The following is a 19,679-nucleotide window of genomic DNA, read 5'->3' as shown; positions in this document are numbered from 1 at the left end:
AGCTTTTAGGAGCTACTTGGTTATACCATAATTTGTTAACTCTCCTTATGAGTGAATATTGGATTGCCACCCATGACTTGCTATTATAATTTAAGCTATAAGTAATATCCCCATTACTTTTAGTATTCCTGTTACAAAAAAGAAAGAAACACTTCATCATTCTAGTTTTGCACAATCGCGGTATGGTAGCCACTAACCATATGTGGTTGTTGAGCACTTAAATGTGACTAGACTGAACTAAATGTGCCGTAAATGTAAAATACGCACCAGATTTCAGAGAGTTTGAAAAAAATGTAAAATCTCTTACTAATAATTTTTATGTTGCTTAATTGTGGAATAATAGTTTGTTTTTTTGGGCTAAATAAGCTATATTTTAAGAGTTGGGTTCATCTTTGTCCTTTTACATTTGTAAATGTGATTGTAAGAAAATTAGAAGTTACTTGTGTGGCTTCCACTGTATTTCTTCTATTGGACAGCAGTGTTCTAGTTGCTCAGGTCAAAAACCTTGGAGTCACCCTTTCCTTCTCTCTTATGTTCCATATCCTGTTAGTGGTACCAAGAGGCTGACTACTTTTCCCACCAGCACTACCCCACTTGGACCCATGCTGGTCCAAGCCATCATTATCAATTCTCGCTTTGATTCTTGCAGTCTAATTTTAATATATTGATCCAGGTGATTGTCTTAAAACATGTCAGATCATGCCTCTCCTCTCCTGAAAACACTCCAGTGGCTTCTCCTTGTGTTCAGAGTAAAAGTTTAGTCCTAAAACAAGGGGTCTCCATCTACCCCTTTCACTATATTTCTACAGTCTCACTGTGGTAAGCCAAACAGTGTCTCACTTGAAGTCTTGGCATTTGCTCTCCCCCCACCTCGAGTGCTCTTCATCCTTTTATCTCTAGGGCCCGGTCCTTCACCTCTTTTGGGCATTTGCTTCTCTGTGAAACTTTTCTGAACATCCTATTTGAAATTATGAGCTCACCCCAGCCAACTGTACCCCAATAATCCATAATTCTCTTTCTCGCTTTTCTCATCTTCTTAGTGCTTATCAGTAGCTAACATATTTGTCTTGTTGATTGAATTTATTTTCTGTCCCCACAAGAACATAAGTTCCACGAGGACAGGAGCCTTTGTTTTTTTCGCTGCTGTACCTCCAGCTCTGAAAACAATGTTTAGCACATATTATGCAATAAATGACTATTTGTCAAATAAATGAATAAATGAATTTATTAATACCACACGTGCTCTGTGGACTTAAAGAGGAAGATTACAGGTGTTTAGTAGATACGACACCTGCTGCTTTCTATACTGAAGTGAACTAAGAGAAGGTAAGACTGGGTAGTCAGGGTGGGGGCATGGTTAGAGAGGACCTTAAATCTTAGCCTGAGGGATTTACATTTAATTCAGTGGAAAATAAAGAGCCATTGAAATTCTTTAAACAGAAGCACAACAGATTGGGGTTTTCTTTAATCTTATAGCTAAAAGGATAGAGCTAAAGGACGGAGAGACGGTTGATAACAGTGCATAAAAGAATAATTGATCCAATCATGGGAAGACCAGAGGCAAGAAGGCCAGTTGAATGGGTAATGCATTCATGCAGTTGAGAACTAAGGATTTACTTTAGCAATCTATAGGTGTTGATGATCAATTGTATGTGAGAAGGGAGGGATAAATAGATAAAGATGACTGTTCTCCAATCCCCAAAGGGAGATGAGAAGAACTAGGGAAGACTGAAGGAGGCAAGTTTGGAGGGAAGTTGAAGATTTCAGTCTTGGGAAGTCTGTAGCTTGAAGAGAGATGAATTCATGTAGTGTTTTCAAGGCATTTCAAGTCTCTTCAATAATAAGTGCACATTTAACCCAACTTGGGAGCTTGCTGTTTCTTAAATTCATGCTATGAAGGTGTTCTGGGAAAGATAATAGACAGAGGACCCTGCTTTAGCTAGTATTTGCCAGTAGAAATCTAGTGAACTCAACTCTAGATTTGCATACTGCAAAAACATTAATTGCTCCCAAATCAATCTGGGCCTAACAACAACCTGGAGCATTGGTGAAAGAGATAATGTCAAGTGTAGAGTGTTTGCTTGCTGCTAATTAGCTATGTTGGGATTGGCATATATGGAGCAGTCATTAGGACTCAAACTATTATTTTAGTTGTGTTTGCAAAGAAAATCACAGAATGCATTACGAATTACTTCGGTTATGAAATACATTTTCTGATTTCATATAGTCTCTAGGAACCGAAGTTTGAATGTCCTTGTTCATTTAGAAGCTTTCTGTAATGACATCAAGAAGCCTTAAATAAAGGTGTCTTAAATGCTTGGCCAGTGTTTATGGCCATTTATCTGTAGGGCCGGGTCCTTCACCTCTTTTGGGTATTTGCTTCTCTGTGAAACCTTTATCATCAAAGATAATCTCATCAATATCTTTTGGTTATTTAAGGATAGATTCAAATTATTGACCTCACCATTGACTTTATCTCTTATTTTTGATTATTGGTGCCAGGTCTTTATTTAAGATGATGACTCTACCTCAGAGGTAGCTTGTTATGTGATTTTTCACCCAAGATTTATGTTTTAAGTTAAGAAAACTTACAGCAGGGGTGTCTTTGGCTCAGGTCATGATCCCAGGGTCCTGGGATTGACCCCCACGTTGAGCCTGCTTCTCCGTCTCCCGCTCCCCCTGCTTGTGCTCTCTGTCAAATTGATAAATAAAATCTTGAAGAAAAAGAAGGAGAAGGAGATGGAGAAGGAGATGGAGAAGGAGAAGGAGAAGGAGAAAGAGAAGGAGAAAGAAGAAGAAGAAGAAGAAGAAGAAGAAGAAGAAGAAGAAGAAGACGACAACGACGACTAACACCAGGCTAAACTTTTACCACTGTCCAAGAAATGAAGAGATTTATGTATCATTAGCAACTATCTGTTCCTGGAGCTATCTGATTTGATTCAACCATTCAGCAGATATTTTTTGTGAATCAGCTATGTGTCAAGTACTGTTAATTCACAAATGAAAATTCCTCCCTTTATGGAGTTTGTATATTCTAGTTGTGTAAAACTGACAATATGTAAATAGCTAAAATATTCTGACTGATAAAGGACGGTTAGCACCAAGTAGAAATATAAAGCAGGATGTAGAGTTAAGAAGTGAGGTTTGTGGTTGGGTTTGCAATTTTAGTTTGGGTGGTCAAAGAATGACTCACTGAGAGTCACATTTGAACAAAGACTTTGGAGGTGACAGATGAAAAAGCAAGCCATGGAGAGGGCTGTGTAAAGAGTGTTTCAGCCACAGGGAAGAAGAGCAAAGGCCCAGGCCTTGGGGCAGGTTGTGCAGATGTATTTGAGTAACAACTAGGAAGTCACTGTGTCTGGAATGGAGTGAATGAGGATGAGTTGGAGATGAGATCAGACAGGTAGTGGGGTCCAGATGGCACAGGGCCCTCTCTGTCTTTGCAAGAGCAGAAACCACTGGGAGGTTTGGGCCAGGAATGGAAATGGGGTGATCCGTTGGGAGGAACTGTGGGGACCTTGGTGAAAGGTGACAGGGGCCAGGTAGTAGTAGAGAGATATTTTGGATATACGTTGAAGGTGGAGTAGAGAGGAAGGATTGGGTATGAAAGAGGGAGTCGGAGGAGAACTCCAGTTTTTTGGCCTGAACAACCGACAAGATAGAGAATGTATATAGCCAGTTATAAAACATTCTGTGATGTTTCCTGATTGTTTGCAATGACACATAAATTAGTTTACTTGGTTGGTTTTTTGGTAACCTCTGCAGTCATTTCTTAGTTTCCAAGGGTTATGAATATCGAAGAATTTCCTTTCAGTCACCTGTCACTCCTTAAGAGTTTTCTTTTTTATTCTAAATTCAAAATTTTCACCTTTCCCCATGTAAAGAATCTTCTCTTTCCTGAACCTTTTACCCATTGCTGTAGTGGACTATAGCTGCCTCCTCACCATTTTATTTACTTGGATGACTGGCTGCAGTTATAAATCTATCAAGCCATGTACATTTCCTTGTGTGTGTGGGGAAAAAACCTTCAACATAGTAGTATAGCAAAGATTATAATGTATTTTGTTCTACTCCAAATTTAGTAATTTGGTCTAATAAATAACTTCTTATATGGAGAACACATTTACTTTCAAAAATAGCCATGATTTTTTGAGCAGGGAAAAGGAGTTGGGTGATGTGGCTTCTAGTTTTGTAAGAGTTTAAAGTTAAAAAAAAAAAAAAAAAGGAAAAAAAAGGCATCTAGTTGTTAAAAAGTCTCATTGTTTTATATTAGATTGGTAACTTAATTAACTTTTATAGGTGGATGAGGTAGCATTTTATTGAGGATCAAGGTTCTGATAATTACAAAATGGGGTGATTTTAAGGTTATAATGGTAATGTGACCTATTTCTAAAAGTTTTTTCTTTTAAAAACATTTTGAAAGTGTCTCTCTTATATGCTCAGTTCTTAAATCATCCAAGTTATGGAGAGTCTGATAATGAATTGATAATCTGAATTCCATAACAAATAGGAACATTGACTCAAGACAGGACTAATTTTTTTACCCATGCTATGAAAAGGTGGCTCACAGTAACTATCTTGTCACTGCATGTTCTGAGGATAAAATTGAGAAATAAACTTATGAGAAGGTAGGTATCATAAGGACAATTTGGACAAGAAAAAATAAACTGGGTTGGCAAAAGGTGGGCATTTTGTTTATGATTGTATAAACCTTTTTGATTTTTTTTTAAAGATTTATTTATTTACTTACTTATGATAGACACAGAGAGAGAGAGAGAGAGAGAGGCAGAGACACAGACAGAGGGAGAAGCAGGCTCCATGCAGGGAGCCCGATGCGGGACTTGATCCCGGGACTCCAGGATCGTGCCCTGGGCCAAAAGCAGGCGCCAAACCGCTGAGCCACCCAGGGATCCCCAACTTTTTTGATTATTTAATGTAAAAAGAAATCATTCTTTAGCAGAGACTAATTCAGTAAATAATTTTGAAGGAACCAAATTCTTTGATTAATTATAAAAATAAAGCAAACTCTACATAGTCCCACTAAGAGCAGCCATTTCTGTCCTATTTCAGCATGATTAGGTCTTCACACTTCTTTCCACTCTGTCTCCTCTGCAAAATACCCCTCTCCCTCCATCTCCTTTTCCTCTTCTCTTCCCCCCTCGCTGCTGAACTGCTACCCACTTCTTCACTTCCCATTTATTTTGAAACCTGCTTCAAACCTAAAACTATGCTATAAAAAGTCACCAATAACTTTCAAATGGCTAAATGTAATATGCCCCTTTTAGATCTTATTCCAAATAACCTCTTGGTAGTATTTGATCCTGTAGATGACTTCCCAAGAGATAAGCTGGCGTGAGGAGACCCTATGCACTGTCAAGGGTCCCTGCCTTTCTGCATGCTGTCCTCCATCTGGAATGTGCTTCGCCCACCTTTGCTTTGTCTCAGTGAAAGCCCACTTACCCTCTGAAAGTCTCCTTGAATCCCAGCAAAATTAATCCTTCCCTCCTCCACCAGGCCTGCACTTTAGTCACATGTCTTATTATATGTGTTTCTTGTCTTGCATTCAGTTACTTATGGGGTTGGCCACTTAGCTAGGCGCTGAGATCCTTTAGGGCAGGGACCATCTTTTATTCATCTTTACTCCAACTCACATAATAATAGGCACTTGATAAATGCTTATTGGATGAATGAAATTATTTTGTTATTATGCACGTTTAGAGTTTAGAAAGCCTTTTACTGTCAGTATTTGCATCTGCTCAGTATTTCTTCTCAAACTTCAAACTGTAACTGAAACCCTGAGATCACTGTGAATCTCTGAACTTCCTCTGTAATCCCTGATGTCGAATATTCAGTGCTCTTGAAAGGGTGTCAGGGAAGACTGAGTTGGAAGAGTATAAAACGAAAAGACAAAGGAGAGCTCTTTCCTTTTACTCCCTCCCTGAACTCCTCCTGCTTCCTTGCACACCCCAGTCCTAGAGATCCCCTGAAAGCCTCCTGGGTGGGAGTATAGACCAGATAACGTCGGTACTCCCACACTCCCTGTCCACACCGTGATGAAATGAGGCGGGTCCCAGGATAAATTCACCTCTGAGAATAATAGAACAACCAACCAACCAACCTAATATCATCAGGGAGGAACTGAACACTTGGCACTTGCCAGAAAAGTTTTGAAAGCTTAGGTATTTCTTTTAATGACATGAATTTTTATAACATAAGGGTATATTAACGAATATAATATATATATACTACGTAATTACAAAAATACAATAACAGAAATTTGTATATGTATACATTTTCCCATTTGATTGGATTTTACTCTTTGGTGTCTAGATAGTTGGATAGTATTTTACTTTTCAAGGACCTCTTTGTGTTTTTGTATAGGATTCTCTCATCCACATTAGAATTGCCTTAGAGGAAGAGTGAAATAGAGCTGCCGTGAAATAGAAATATTTTTGAGAGGATATTCCTACTGTCACTAGATTGTGTTCTTAATTGACAGTGCTCTTTTTTTTTTTTTTTTTTGGCTACTACTGTATATGGCAATTTCTACTTTGGTTTTTGAAAGAAAGTACGTGTTATGTCTCTTGTACTCCATGAAAATGTGCAGCTCTGGCAGTTACACTGGATGGTTTTGCTGTAGTAATTAAAACACAGATGGAGCTCATTTCTTTCCCAAGTGTTTGATTGGCAGCTACTCTGTGATCAACGCTTCCCTCAGCTGAACATGTCGGCACCATCTGCCTTCAGTCAGCGTGGAGAGGGTGGTCGCAGCAAAATTTCCTGATCATCACATGAGCCTGCTCAAATTGAATGTATTCCTCTTGCTGAAGCCATCAAATGATTTATATAAAATTACATGTAACCTATAAGGGTTTTCATGACAGTGGGTCTGCAGCTTGTTGGAATATTCATTAATTGATATATATATTTTTTAATTCCACCACTTCCTTTCTCCTATTACAATATTTAGAGCATAGCATAAAGTAGTGCCCACATCTTTAAAAGTTAAAGTTCCTAAACAAATTGAGCTGATGGGGCATTTTGTTTTTAACAAGGTTATTAGAGATGGTTTTAAATCAGGGTCTTGTGTTTTGAACCCTTAGCGCCAGCACTAGTTACGAATAAAGAAAAACCTCCAGTATGCTGTCTCCTAAACCCAACACTAAAATAGTTTAGAAGAATATGCTAATTTTAAAAAATTTGTATATTTATAACTGTTAGAAACAGATTATGATGAATGGTACTTATTTACATATCAGGGTAAGAAATGGATAGAAATTTATGCTCATCTGATTTTGATGCAGATAAATGAATGGGGTTGATTATTATGTAGAAAAACACACATTTTAGATACTGGAAGCCCTGAAACAAGGACATATTTAAAAAGAAGAATAAGATAGTTATTTCATATTCCTGGAAATGTATTTTGAAATCAGTGATACTTGTGCAAACATATAGTCTAGATTTGTAAAGAATACACATGTATTATGCATAATGACATGAATTCTATATATAGTTAAATAAGGAGAACTGATTGGAGTTTCCCATTCCCAGTCTAAATGGACAAATAGTTATGATTGCCAAATGAAAACATGCTTTACAGTATTTGGGGGGAAAGCAATGAATGAGACAATTGCTCACAGAATGTTAGAACAAAGAATGAAGAAATTGGGTTGAAAGACATTCTGAAGAACCCGAAATACACTCCTTGCTTATGATTCCTGTAGAAACCCACTTACGGTACAGGGCAAGAGTGGCTTTTGGCACGTTGGCAAGACTTTGAAGATTAAATTCGTAAAGCTAATCACTTCCCAGTTGGAGTGAAAAATTCTGATGAGTTCTGGAAGAGAACCAACAGAAAAGAAGGAAAATAATTATGAATGTTTAGAAATTTATCATCTTCTATTACCAGACATTTTTGAAGATAAGTCGTTGAATTAGTTTCTCATTTTGTTTAAATATATAATCACCTCTATTCAAGCTTGGTGTTGTTCAAGCCAAGGAGTAGGGGTGGGAAGGATGAGAAGAGTGTTAATTTCAGTTACTTAAGATGCATTTTAGTTTCTGTCGCAAACGTTTATCCCCAGGAGCCTACATTCTCGATGGGAATAATTTGCATACAACAGAGCAGATTAGGATAAGTACCATAAGCAAAGTGCCGTGGAAATGCAGAGAAGGGAGTTCCCAAATTGATAGGGCACCTGGACATACATACACTCCTTTGCTGAAGCTCTCCTTCTCTTCCTTAAGTTGTCTTCTTTTCCAACCTATTTCTCCTTTCTGTGTCAGTTTTATTCTGTGTCAGTATTGTCTATATTATTTGCATTTACAAATACCCATTTTATGATTATATACCTAGTGTGGATCTCCAGGGAACTTTGGCAGATGTCAGTTGGCTAATAACAACCTAACACTTATTGAGGACTTCCTGTGTGCCAGTTTCCTGAGTACATTCATAGTTCACTCTCACAGCAGCCTTGTGAGGAAAGTTCTGTCTTTATTACTTTATTTTGCAAATGAAGAAACCAATAATCCAGCTAATCTAGTAGAAGGATGGGGATTACTCTGGGCAGACAGGTGCCAGATTGCTGTTCCCTTGTGCCGTCTAAATCCACCTAGCTCCTGGAACTGTCTTGAGTGTGGAGAGTCTATGTCCCCGCCAACCTCATCCTCTCCAGATGAAACCCAAGGAAGGGGCAGCAGAGGGAGACTGAGAAGATCGTGTCACAATGAGAAGTTAAACTAAAAAGAGGGAAGAGGAGCTGAAAAGGGGATTTTTTTTAAAGATTTTATTTATTTATTCATGAGAGACACAGAAAGAGGCAGAGAGACAGGCGGAGGGAGAAGCAGGCCCAACGCAGGACTCGATCCCAGGACTCCAGGATCCAAAGGCAGATGCTCAACCACTGAGCCACCCAGGTACTCCTGAGAAGGGGATTTCATCAGGAGAGGCTGGGTGGAGAGCAGACTTCTCTGGACATGCACCCACGCTGGCACATAGCCACCTTGGCTGGGAACAAACTTCCTGTCACACTTGTCCACCTAGCTTCCTCCTCATCCCAGCACATGCCCCTCCATCCAGGGCCAGTCCAGAGGCTGATAGACAACTGAGAGACAAGGTGAGGAAAAGTTCTTCTTAGTGGAAGAGAAGTAACATTTTATTAATTATTTTTTTTTCCCAGTTGAAAGGGATCTCCGAGCACCTGGACAAGGTATTGAATGGGATGTGGAAAAGTGAATCTCTTGCTTCAAATATGATAGAAACTATACTGGTCTGAGAGAACGTGAGTTCCCTTGTCTTAGTTCCAGGATTCACACTAACTTTCCCTTGTTCTTTGTTTCCCTATGGGCAATTTAAGGAACTTGGGCCAGTAGTTCTAGAATCCCTACGAGCTCTAAGAAAAGTTTGTGATGATAAGGAGCTTTCAGTGTGAGCAGGCATGAGGAGTGTCTGTAAAAAGTTAAATACAGGGAAAACTTAAATATAGGGAAATAAATAGAAACCATTGGTTGCCTATGGTGGTGTGGAGATTGGTTGGAGTGGAAGTTGCCTACGGACATGGTGCACAAATCCTTAAAATTCATTAAATTTGTATATTTAGGATGCACATATCATTCAAGCACACAGCAAAGATAAAAGAGTTAAGTGATATAATTTTTTTAAGGTACCTCAAATCAGTGTAGAGTTTCCATATAACAAACTCTGTAAGTGTGGTCTAAACATTTTTAGAGAGGTGCTATGTATCAGGAAGGTGGAGGATGAAAATGTGATAAAGGTACAGGATAAATGTATAAAGGATAAATGTGACAGATTGAAGGTAGCCTCATAATAAACCCTGCATTTTTGCATATGATAAAATACTATTTTGCTTCCCATAACTATTTTCATTTCATTTTTTAAGACTTTTTTTTTTTACTTTGTATTATTTTTAAGTAGCCTCTCTATCCAGTGTGGGCCTTGAACTGACAACCCTCAGATCAAGAGTTGCATGCTCTGCAGACTGAGCCAGCCAAGCATCCCAGCCATTTAATTTCTTAAGATAGTTTTGAGACTTTGGGATATTTTCTTTTTCCTTGTCTTTTTTAAGTTGCATCACATTTTCCTTTATTCTTTCTTTAAAAAATTAGCTCTACTATTTCTTCAAATTTGCCTCCTTAGGTTGTCGTTTTTTTTTTTTTTTTAATCTATTATGTGTGAGGCTTACCTGTCTGGGCAGTTCCTTCCACATAGTTAACACCCCATAAATATTAGTTACACAGAACTGTTGAGTTTATATCCTTATATATTTGTGTCTTAGGATGCTATGTGATTTTGCGTTTAACCAATTAAATATTTCCCTACATTTTCACCCTTTTTCTATAGAGATGATGTGATCTCTGTTGGACTGTACCTTTCTTATTTAAAATTTTGTTTTAAAAATTTTAGCAGAAAATTTCTTTTAATCTTTGGTCACAATCCTAAACTATTATTCCACCATCTTCTTTCACCTAGCTTACCCATATGTGCAAACAGCAAATTGAGCGACACTGATTGAAATTTTTTGTTGTTGTTATGTCCAGTCTGAAAGTTAAAAAAGTGGTTGGTGATGTACAATCTGCTGTGAGATGACACAGGGATTAAAAGATAATATAATTAAAACTACATTCTACTAAAATGTCTTGCATTTAAGCAAGATGAGAAGCTTGAAGGAGGAGCACATGAAAGAAGTTAGATTAATGCTTAGCTTAAAAGATAAAAGTATTAGGCATGGAAAAAGCATAAGATAAGGGAAGGCCACAGCTCCTGCCCCACTCCTGATGCTCCTTAGTCTCTATACTATCCCAGTGCCATTATCTGAGTTAGCCAACCTAGATTTTTGCTGGTTGGAATTCATTCTGATTTACTCCTGGTTATTTTTGGTCTTTTGCTTTTCTTCCTCAGTCCCCTAAGTGCTTAAAGTCCATGCCAATGTTAATTGTTTCCAAACTCCAAAAGACAAAACTGACCCTAGAAGGTTCCCTGGCTCCCAGGAGAGTCTAACTCAAACTGTCCAGCAGGCTTCCTTTGAACTCATTTCACTATCGAAAGATGTCCAGTCTAAGAGTTTTGATAGAGCAAGAATACGTAGTTGACCACAGTAGTGTCTAAAGTCATGGGGATGAAAGAAGTAGGATTAGAAAACTTTATGAAGAAAATAAACGTGTCTAAGGGACCCTGTAAAAATTTCAAAAGCTCCATTCTTTGTAGTTCAGCGGGAGGCCAGATTAGATTCTAAGCCCCAAGGTGAATGAATCCCCAAGTGGGCATTAACACCAGGGTCTCTCTGCAGTGAACAGAAGCCCAGAATCACTTCCAATTTTTTTAGGCTCATCGATTAAAATCTGAATGCCAAAACCAGGTTACAAAAGCTGTAGTGTATCGTCAATATTTACATTTAATTTGTTAAGCTTCTCTTAACACAGTCACAAAATACAGTGGATTGTATGTATAATATAATTTAAGGACACATTAGTAGTTTGAATTTACTGTTTTTCTGTTTTTGAATTTACTGAATTTATTGTTCGGTTAGCCAAATTGCTGTTTTCCCATTGCTATCCTTGTGTACTTTCTGACTAATGAATACTTAAACTTTTCCAAATGGATGTTATAGAGAATATTTCCACAGAATTGTACGATATGGAGAATAAAAAAATTCTCAAAAGTTATCTCTTTGAAATAGAAAACTTTGGTGGAGAAGAGAATCAATGACAAGTGTAGAATTACAGAGGAGATAGAGAGGATATAAGGAAAAAGCATTAGCTACTTTAGAATTAGATCTCTCAAACTTATGTTGTCAAATCAGAGAGTTTTAGGAATATGGGAGGTTGTTACAGATCAGAATAAAATCATGATGTATATTTAGCAGCATTGGATTGAAACAGTCACAAGTTGCTACAAAATCTTACCTGACTTTAGGGACGAGAGTTACAGGAAAATTAAAAAATATATTTTTAAAAATGTAAGTAGTGGGGCTCCTGGGTGGCTCAGTCATTTGGGCATCTGACTCTTGATTTTGGTTCAAGTCATGCTCTTAGGGTTATGAGATTGAGCCCTGCTTTTGGACTTCAAGCTGGATGTGGAGCCTGCTTCTCTCTCTCTCTCTCTCTGTCTCTAAAATATGCATATATATGTGTATATATATATATATTATATATATATGTAGAAATTAATGGTATATCAATCCCCTAATTTTAAAATCAAGGCCTAAAATATTTGTTTTCTCTTTAGAACATTTCATTTTAAGTATATGACCATCACTTATAACTTTCATGTGGGAAATAATTAGACAGGAAAGACTGAACAACTGGTTGATTGATTCTTTCTTACATCTGAGACTTGCTTCCTGGAAGGAGCATTGGAGCAGATGTCAAACTACAATCTTAGAGAACAATTAAAACCAAGTAGTCTTAGAGCATATGGATCCTTTCTTTTTCAATGGGCATTTTTTTTTTTTTCTAAGAGTGGCCATGAAGAAAGAAACTGAATGATCCAGAATCAAGCTTTAAACTCCAATGACCCTGAGTTTAAATTTACCATAAATCTTTATATTCCATGCTTGTAGGTTAGTTTTTAATAGACCTATTCTCACATATACTTTATAGAGCAGAGTCTAAATTCGGGGTAATCCAGTTACTGAAAGGGAACTAACTATATATCCAATAGACCCTGACCATGAACAAGATAGCAGTTCTGCTCCCCTTCTCTGTTTAGAAGAAAAATACTTAAACTTTCATTACTTAGTTTTTTCTTTGTGTTTTCCTAGTCTATTAGGCATTAATTTAACTTAACACTTTATCTTATTGTGGTTAGGAGCATTGGAAATGGGAACATTTAAGATGACATTTGGTTTATTAAAACCTTACAAAACTAGCAGATGGTTTAGAAAAGCAGCATTAAAAATGCTACTTGATCCTTAATTCAAGACCATACTTGTTGCTGCATCTGGAAGAAGTGCGATGCCAAGAAAAATGCTATTGAGTTAAAGACTATGTTATTCATAAATATTTAGGAAAATAAGAGACAAGTGTTCATGAGCATAGCTTGTGAAACCCAATAGATATTCCATTGGAGAGGGGTTCTGCAAACATTTCCAAATATGTAGTATTTATTCTTACACCATTTTAATAGACCTATGGAGAATAGAACTTTATAATGAATCCAGGCAAAACTTTCTAGCTACAGTGCTTTATCTTATTCATTTTCTGCCCAAATGGAAGTTGTCATTTGTTATAGTCACTAGGATGAATAGTCACTGTGTATTTAAACTCCCTCACACCAAATATAGAATCCTCCAAGTTTTAGTCTTTAAATATTTTCCCAACACTTACGATATTAAAAAGCTGAGTGTAATTAATTGGTGCCATATATAACTGTGATAGCTGGCATCTGGATACTTTTCCTGTTATTAAGTTTACCGTTTTGCTGTAACCACTGTATCGGTGAAGTCGGAATGCTTCCTGCTTAATACCTGCTAAATGTTTTTTTTATCTTCCACAAGGAAAAGGAAGCTTTAGAATTGTTAAATACAGTTTTATGGGAGTTGAAATAAATGCTTAAAATTTTATGAGCCCTTTTGACCTTATCCTTTTATTAAGAAATATAAACTTTATGGAATAAGGGCTTTTTAAAAACAAACACTTTTGTGTTCTAGTCCATGTAGTTAAATATAGTTAGCATATTGTTGCTGATCTAAAAACCTATGTCTGGATGGCAAGTTAGACTTCTTCAGACTGCGTCAGATGCTGAAATGGTCAGGAATAAGAAATTACCCACTACCGATACGGGTACCTATTTGACAGAAGGCCTCTGTGGGCTTTCTAAGGCTCAAGAAGCTCAACAGCTGGAGAGCAAATGCTTTTTCTTCTTGAGCAATGATGCTCTTTGGGAGCCCTCAGGCTCCCGACTGGTAACATGTCAGCCTCTTGTGCAAGTTAACAGAAAATGTAAGGATCTAATTTAAGCCATCCTCAAATATGTGAATTAAATGGCTAATAATTTTATTTTAAATATCAAACCTTCCCGTATAGGACTTCTGAGAAGAAACCTCAGATAATGGATCTCCCTAGATACAAGTGGTTTTTAGATTCTGTAATGCTGTTATCTTTTGTTCAACATTGCAAAATTTAGATCTAAGCCTTGGGTAAGGAATTAAATATTACCTAAATTAAATATATCCTTAATAGTTTAAGAGAACAGAATCAGAAGAGAATCAATGGCATGTTTAATAGGAACCTGGCCATTTACTGTTTGCTTTTGTAAGAGATCAAATATCTAATGCCAGATTTTAACAGCAGCATGATATGCTAGAAAGACCATCTAAAGTGGTGCCAGGAGACCCGTTTAATGTAGCCCAGAATTCAAGTTCCAAGAGTATAGGCTGTGTGAACTTGACCAAGTCATGGAACTTCTTTGAGTCTCAATTTCACACCACAGGTAATAAGGGTAAATATGGGAATAAACCACTTTCTAGGGTTAGAGTCTTATGAGAGATGAGATTGTGAAAATGATTTATGAATAGCAAAGCCTGGATTTGAATTCTCACTTTAGTGCTTTCTGGAATTGTAGTTTTGGATAAATTACTTAACCCAATAAAACCATGTTTTTCATGATTTAAAATAAAGAAAAAAATCCAGTATTTGCAAACTATTACAAAGTAGGAAGCTTCAGAAATGTTACTTGCTGTTATAACTTACTATTTTTGCTAAGTGTCTACAAATCTATTGTCCTCTGGAGATTTAAAATAATGTCATAAAATTTTATTTTAAGATATTTGAAGTCTATTCTAGTAGGTCCTTATTTTCACTTGAAGATTTGTTACTGCTCACACTTCCTTGTAAATTAGAGTAATTTTTAAACTAAGAATTTATGTAGAATGAGCAGCTTTCTTCCTGAAGACATAATGTCCCCTCTGTATGTAATTTTTTAGCTCTCTGATGCAGGAGACTTTAAAAGAGGAATGGATGTCCAGGATTTTTTCATCATTTACAGTGTGCCATAATTAATTACAATTTAAATTGTTTTGTTGGTGTATTTGGCATAAAATAAGGGAAGCTTTTTTGACTCTATAGATATAAGGTCAATTTTTAAAAAGAAATTCTGCAATGAGAAAACATTTGAAGCCACTGCGAGCTCTTGGTGCCCTTTGCAGAGAACATGTTTGAGAGGCACCAGTGATTGCCTGCCTCTTACAATCCATTTAGAGAGTCAACCTCAAACCTTTCCTTAGGTAATGGGATTAGCACTCTGTTGGGACTGCAATCCTTACAGATACAAATTTGTTTCTAAATGTCCTAGCTAGTAATCCTATGCTCTTTAACAGGTTTTATAATGTAATTGACACTCTTGGAATGGAAAACATAGATGGCAGACTTCTTTCTACTGGATCAGGAAATTCAGAGGCTTTAACAGAAAGTACTCTGGAGGAAGTTAAAATTAGTTGCTCCTGGTCTTTGTTCTTCAATGATAGTGTCATTGAAGGAAAGTGATGAGTAAGCTGAATTTAGAATACAGTGATCCATAGATGCTTTTATAAGCTGTTCAACCATACATGAAGAAATTTCCTTTTAATGTCCTTAATTTTTATTATTTCAAGATAAAAATATATTAAGAAATATTTTCAGTTTAAGCATAGCGCTTGATACTTTAAAAACCTTCTGAGCCAGTTAGTTTTAATATAAAAGGAATAAAAGTTGGGCAGCCCCGTGGCTCAGAGGTTTAGCATTGCCTTCAGCCCAGGGTGTGATCCTGGAGACCCGGGATCGAGTCCCACACCGGGCTCCCTGCATGGAGCCTGCTTCTCCCTCTGCCTGTGTTTCTTCCTCTCTCTCTCCTTCTGTGTCTCTCATGAATAAATAAATAAAGTCTTTAAAAAAAAAAAAGGAATAAAAGTCAAGAAGTATTGGGTTCTTCTCTTCCCTATCCTCTTTCAGCAAGCCATCTTTTACTTCCCCAGAAGGATAATACAGGTATATTGAGACATTATGATCCTTGGAAAATAAAACAAGATAAAATCTTAGTAAACTTGCTGTATAACATATTCCTGATCAAATTCTAATGTTTTTATTCCCTTTTACTGTTAATTATATCATAACATGAATAATGACTGAACATTGTAAACAAATATTATTACTTTGAGAAAATGCCTAAAAATAAAAATATACCAAGTCTGTTTTGTGAAGCATATTTTTTAATAGCTAGGATTCCAGTGAACTATAAAATTTGAATTACAATATCTTTTGAAGATCACTTGAGTTTAATATAAATACTAGCCTTGTACTACATTGAGAAATTTAGATTAGACAGCAAGTATTATTGTATAGCAAACTTTGACCTGATAATTGTTGTAATATTTTTCTTTTGAAATTGTGCTCAATTTTTTTCAAAAATGTTCTGTTAATTTCCCTTTCATCTTCAATATATGGTGTTGACTATAGCTTTCTTTACCTTGTCCTGATGGCTTCTGATCATAACCTTGTATATGAGTTGTGACTGTGCTGGAGAAATCCTGGGGTACACTGTTGGGAATAAGGACTTTGGCATCAGAGTCCTGATTTACTACTCGCTCTCTGACTGCCTGGTGTAAGTTCCTTGACCATTCTGAGCCTCAATCTTCTCATCTGTAAGGTGGGGCTGGTAATACAGATCTAGGGTAGTGGTAAGGGTTTCATGAGATGGAATTGCATCTAACAGTGTGTGGCATGGAGAAGGCATTTCCTAGTTTAGTAAGTTTAGTTCCTAGGTCATAGTAGCCAGAGATGGAAATGCAGATGATTGGGTTTGGGTTTGAGTTGGGGTTTGGGTTTGGTCAGCTTCATGTGTACATGCTGACTGCAGCCGTGGCCTTGATATTCATCATTGGTTATTTCTTTGTTTGCTTTTTATTAAAAAGAAGAAGACAAAGAAGAATGAAGCTATGTAATCTCCAAGGTAGTATAATATGGCTGTCGGCATCGGCTGAAAATATGTATGACTTAAATCAACTACATTTGCAGATAAGAAATTCCTACCTCATAGGATTATTTTAAAGACTCAAAGATATATAGCAATTCAAAGAGCTTTAGCACATGCTAAGTGCTCAGTAGAAGTAAGCTATTACTAATATAAAGATGTGACTCCTGTGATGGAGGTTAGGAACTCTGAATTTTGGCTGAAAATCATATGTGTAAAGCATTTTCTGTGTATCTCAATATAAGCTAATCTTTATTTCATTTTTTTAAGGCTAAGCTTTTAATGGTTATAATTAACAATTAAAGTTGCTAAATTTTGGGAATATATTTGTATATATATTTATTCAAACAAACAATCCCTTTTGGGTTTTTTATGTATAGTCTTTAAAAGAGTCAAAAATTAGCAGACAGGTATTTTTTTTGTTTTGTTTTGTTTTGTTTTGTTTTTAGAAAATCATACCTGGGAGAAATAATTCTAAATATATCTTATATCTTATCCAAATGTATGCAGATTGTGTGTGTATATTCCCTTTAGAAATCTAGAATCTAGAAAGAATTTACTTGGTCCCTCTTTCTGGGTCCTGGCCTTATATCATGTCAGTAGCCCACTGGTCTAGCAACATATATAGAGTTCTTTCAATCTGGTGGTAAATATTTGCATGTAACCCAGGCTTATGTCCAGTTGGCATACACTCATCTTCTACTAATTAAAAATACTGTACATAACAAATTAAGCATTTTTGCTTTGAAAAAAATGGAGGGCCTAAAGCAGTCTCACAGATTTTAGAGGAATGATGCTCATCAGTTGTGAGACTTCTGACTCTGCTTTTTTTGATAATCTGAGTGTCGGGGTCGCAAGGGAACTCAGAAGCCAACTATCTCAATTTATAGTTTAGAATATGAAGCTCAGGGTAGTTAAGGTATTGGCCTAGGGATGGGTCAGTTTTAACTTCTTTTTTTTTTTTTAAGATTTTATTTTATTTATTCATAGAGACAGAGAGAGAGAGAGAGGCAGAGACACAGGCAGAGGGAGAAGCAGGCACCACACAGAGAGCCTGATGTGGGACTCGATCCCAGGTCTCCAGGATCACGCCCTGGGCTGCAGGCGGCGCTAAACCGCTGGGCCACCCGGGCTGCCCATTAACTTCTGTGTCAACTCTGGTCAATTGGTGTTGTGGCTGTTTGGAGGCCATAGATTTGACATTCTTCAGTTAGATCAAGATCACACAGATAGTTTGTGGCAGAGCTGGAACTAGAACCTAGTTCTTTCGGTTTCTAATCTCATTTTCATTTCTCCTGGTCATTTTATTGTAAAACTCATGGAAACCTTTATATTGAATATGTCTTTATAACCTTCTAATCCATTATGTAGGCATGAAAAGTTAAGATTCTGACATTTTTATTATATGCAAAGGAAGTGAACATTACCTTGTTAAAAATATCATGCTTATTATTCAATTTTGAAACTGCAGACAAGATGTGTGAAAGAGAAATGTAGCTTCATATGCATATTTTTTAAGTGTGACCCTTTGTTACTGCGCCGTTTTACAAAGTATGCCATCAGCCTTTTTTAAGGACACATTTCAACATGGATTACATTTTTAGAGAATTAGCTTGAATTATTTTCAGCTAATGGCCAAAACATGTATGTATCTGTATGTGTGAAGTAGAAAATACATTATCAATAGCTAAAAGTGATTGTGATATTATGAATAATGTGATTATATTTCATACAGTTTTTTTCTTTTTTTTAAAGCTTGTATTTATTTATTCATGAGAGACACAGAGAGAGAGAGAGGCAGAGACACAGGCAGAGGGAGAAGCAGGTTCCATGTGGGGAGCCTGACGTGGGACTCGATCCCAGGACCCTGGGATTACGACCTGAGCTGAACCACTGAACCACCCAGGCATCCCTATTTCATACAGTTTTTGAGACCAGTGGATGTAGTGTGTGTTTTTCCCTGGGTAGCAATGTTAGCACACAGTAAATATCTAACAATATGGTAACTCTTCCCCCATGTAGTCTTCACTCTAACTGGAAAAAATCAATTGCTATGCTAATATGGTACAGTTCGTAAGTTATGTTAAGATGCTAAGTGAAATTCAGGCATTTTGATATAACTATCATTTTTTTATAGGAACTAATCTGTCTCTCTTTCTCTCTCTCTTTCTTCTTCTTATACACACACTACCCTTCCTTCCAGTCATCCACCTTTCCTGTGGCGTGCGCTGTGTTTTCCTCTTTCTGCCTTAGTAGCCAGTGGGCTTAAAGTTCTACATTACCTTGAAACCCAGGCTTTAAAGATGGGCTCAGGGCTGTTCCCTTTACTTCTTTTGTCCAGTAGTTCTTTATAACCTGAAAGGTTGATAAATGTCTGAATTGAACCATGATTACAACTTGCCAAACTTCTCTCTGTCTTGATAATTGAGTCCTCCTTTACCTACCTAGCAATGTACTGATTATTTGGGGATATACAGTAATTTCTTTTAACAAGAATATTGAGGGATCCCTGGGTGGCTCAGCACTTTAGCACCTGCCTTCAGCTCAGGTCGTGATCCTGGAGACCCGGGATCGAGTCCCACATTGGGCTCCCTGCATGGAGCTTGCTTCTCCCTCTGCCTGTGTCTCTGCCTCTCTCACTCTCTCTCTCTCTCTCTTTCATGAATAAATAAAATCTTAAAAACAAAACAAAACAAGAATACTGAAATATTAT

At 37.0% G+C, this 19,679-nt stretch overlaps 1 protein-coding gene across 2 annotated transcripts in view; it reads left to right on the top strand.

Annotated features, from left to right (window-relative positions):
- The window catches only part of PAM (peptidylglycine alpha-amidating monooxygenase), a 229,328-nt gene that overhangs the window by 17,487 nt on the left and 192,162 nt on the right, over window positions 1-19,679 (top strand). Inside the window, exon 2 of one of the 2 annotated variants that reach the window (XM_072789317.1) lies at window positions 9,183-9,212. The exons of the other annotated variant lie outside the window; for it this stretch is intronic. The gene's annotated coding sequence lies outside the window, so the exon portion shown is untranslated. The remainder of the gene's footprint in view (window positions 1-9,182; window positions 9,213-19,679) is intronic. 2 annotated transcript variants of the gene reach the window in all.

The sequence above is a fragment of the Canis lupus genome, chromosome 2, assembly GCF_048164855.1.
Source record: "Canis lupus baileyi chromosome 2, mCanLup2.hap1, whole genome shotgun sequence".
Classification (NCBI taxonomy): Eukaryota; Metazoa; Chordata; class Mammalia; order Carnivora; family Canidae; genus Canis; species Canis lupus.
The sequence above is the reverse complement of the archived record's forward strand: the minus strand, read 5'-3'. Positions and strand labels throughout refer to the sequence as shown.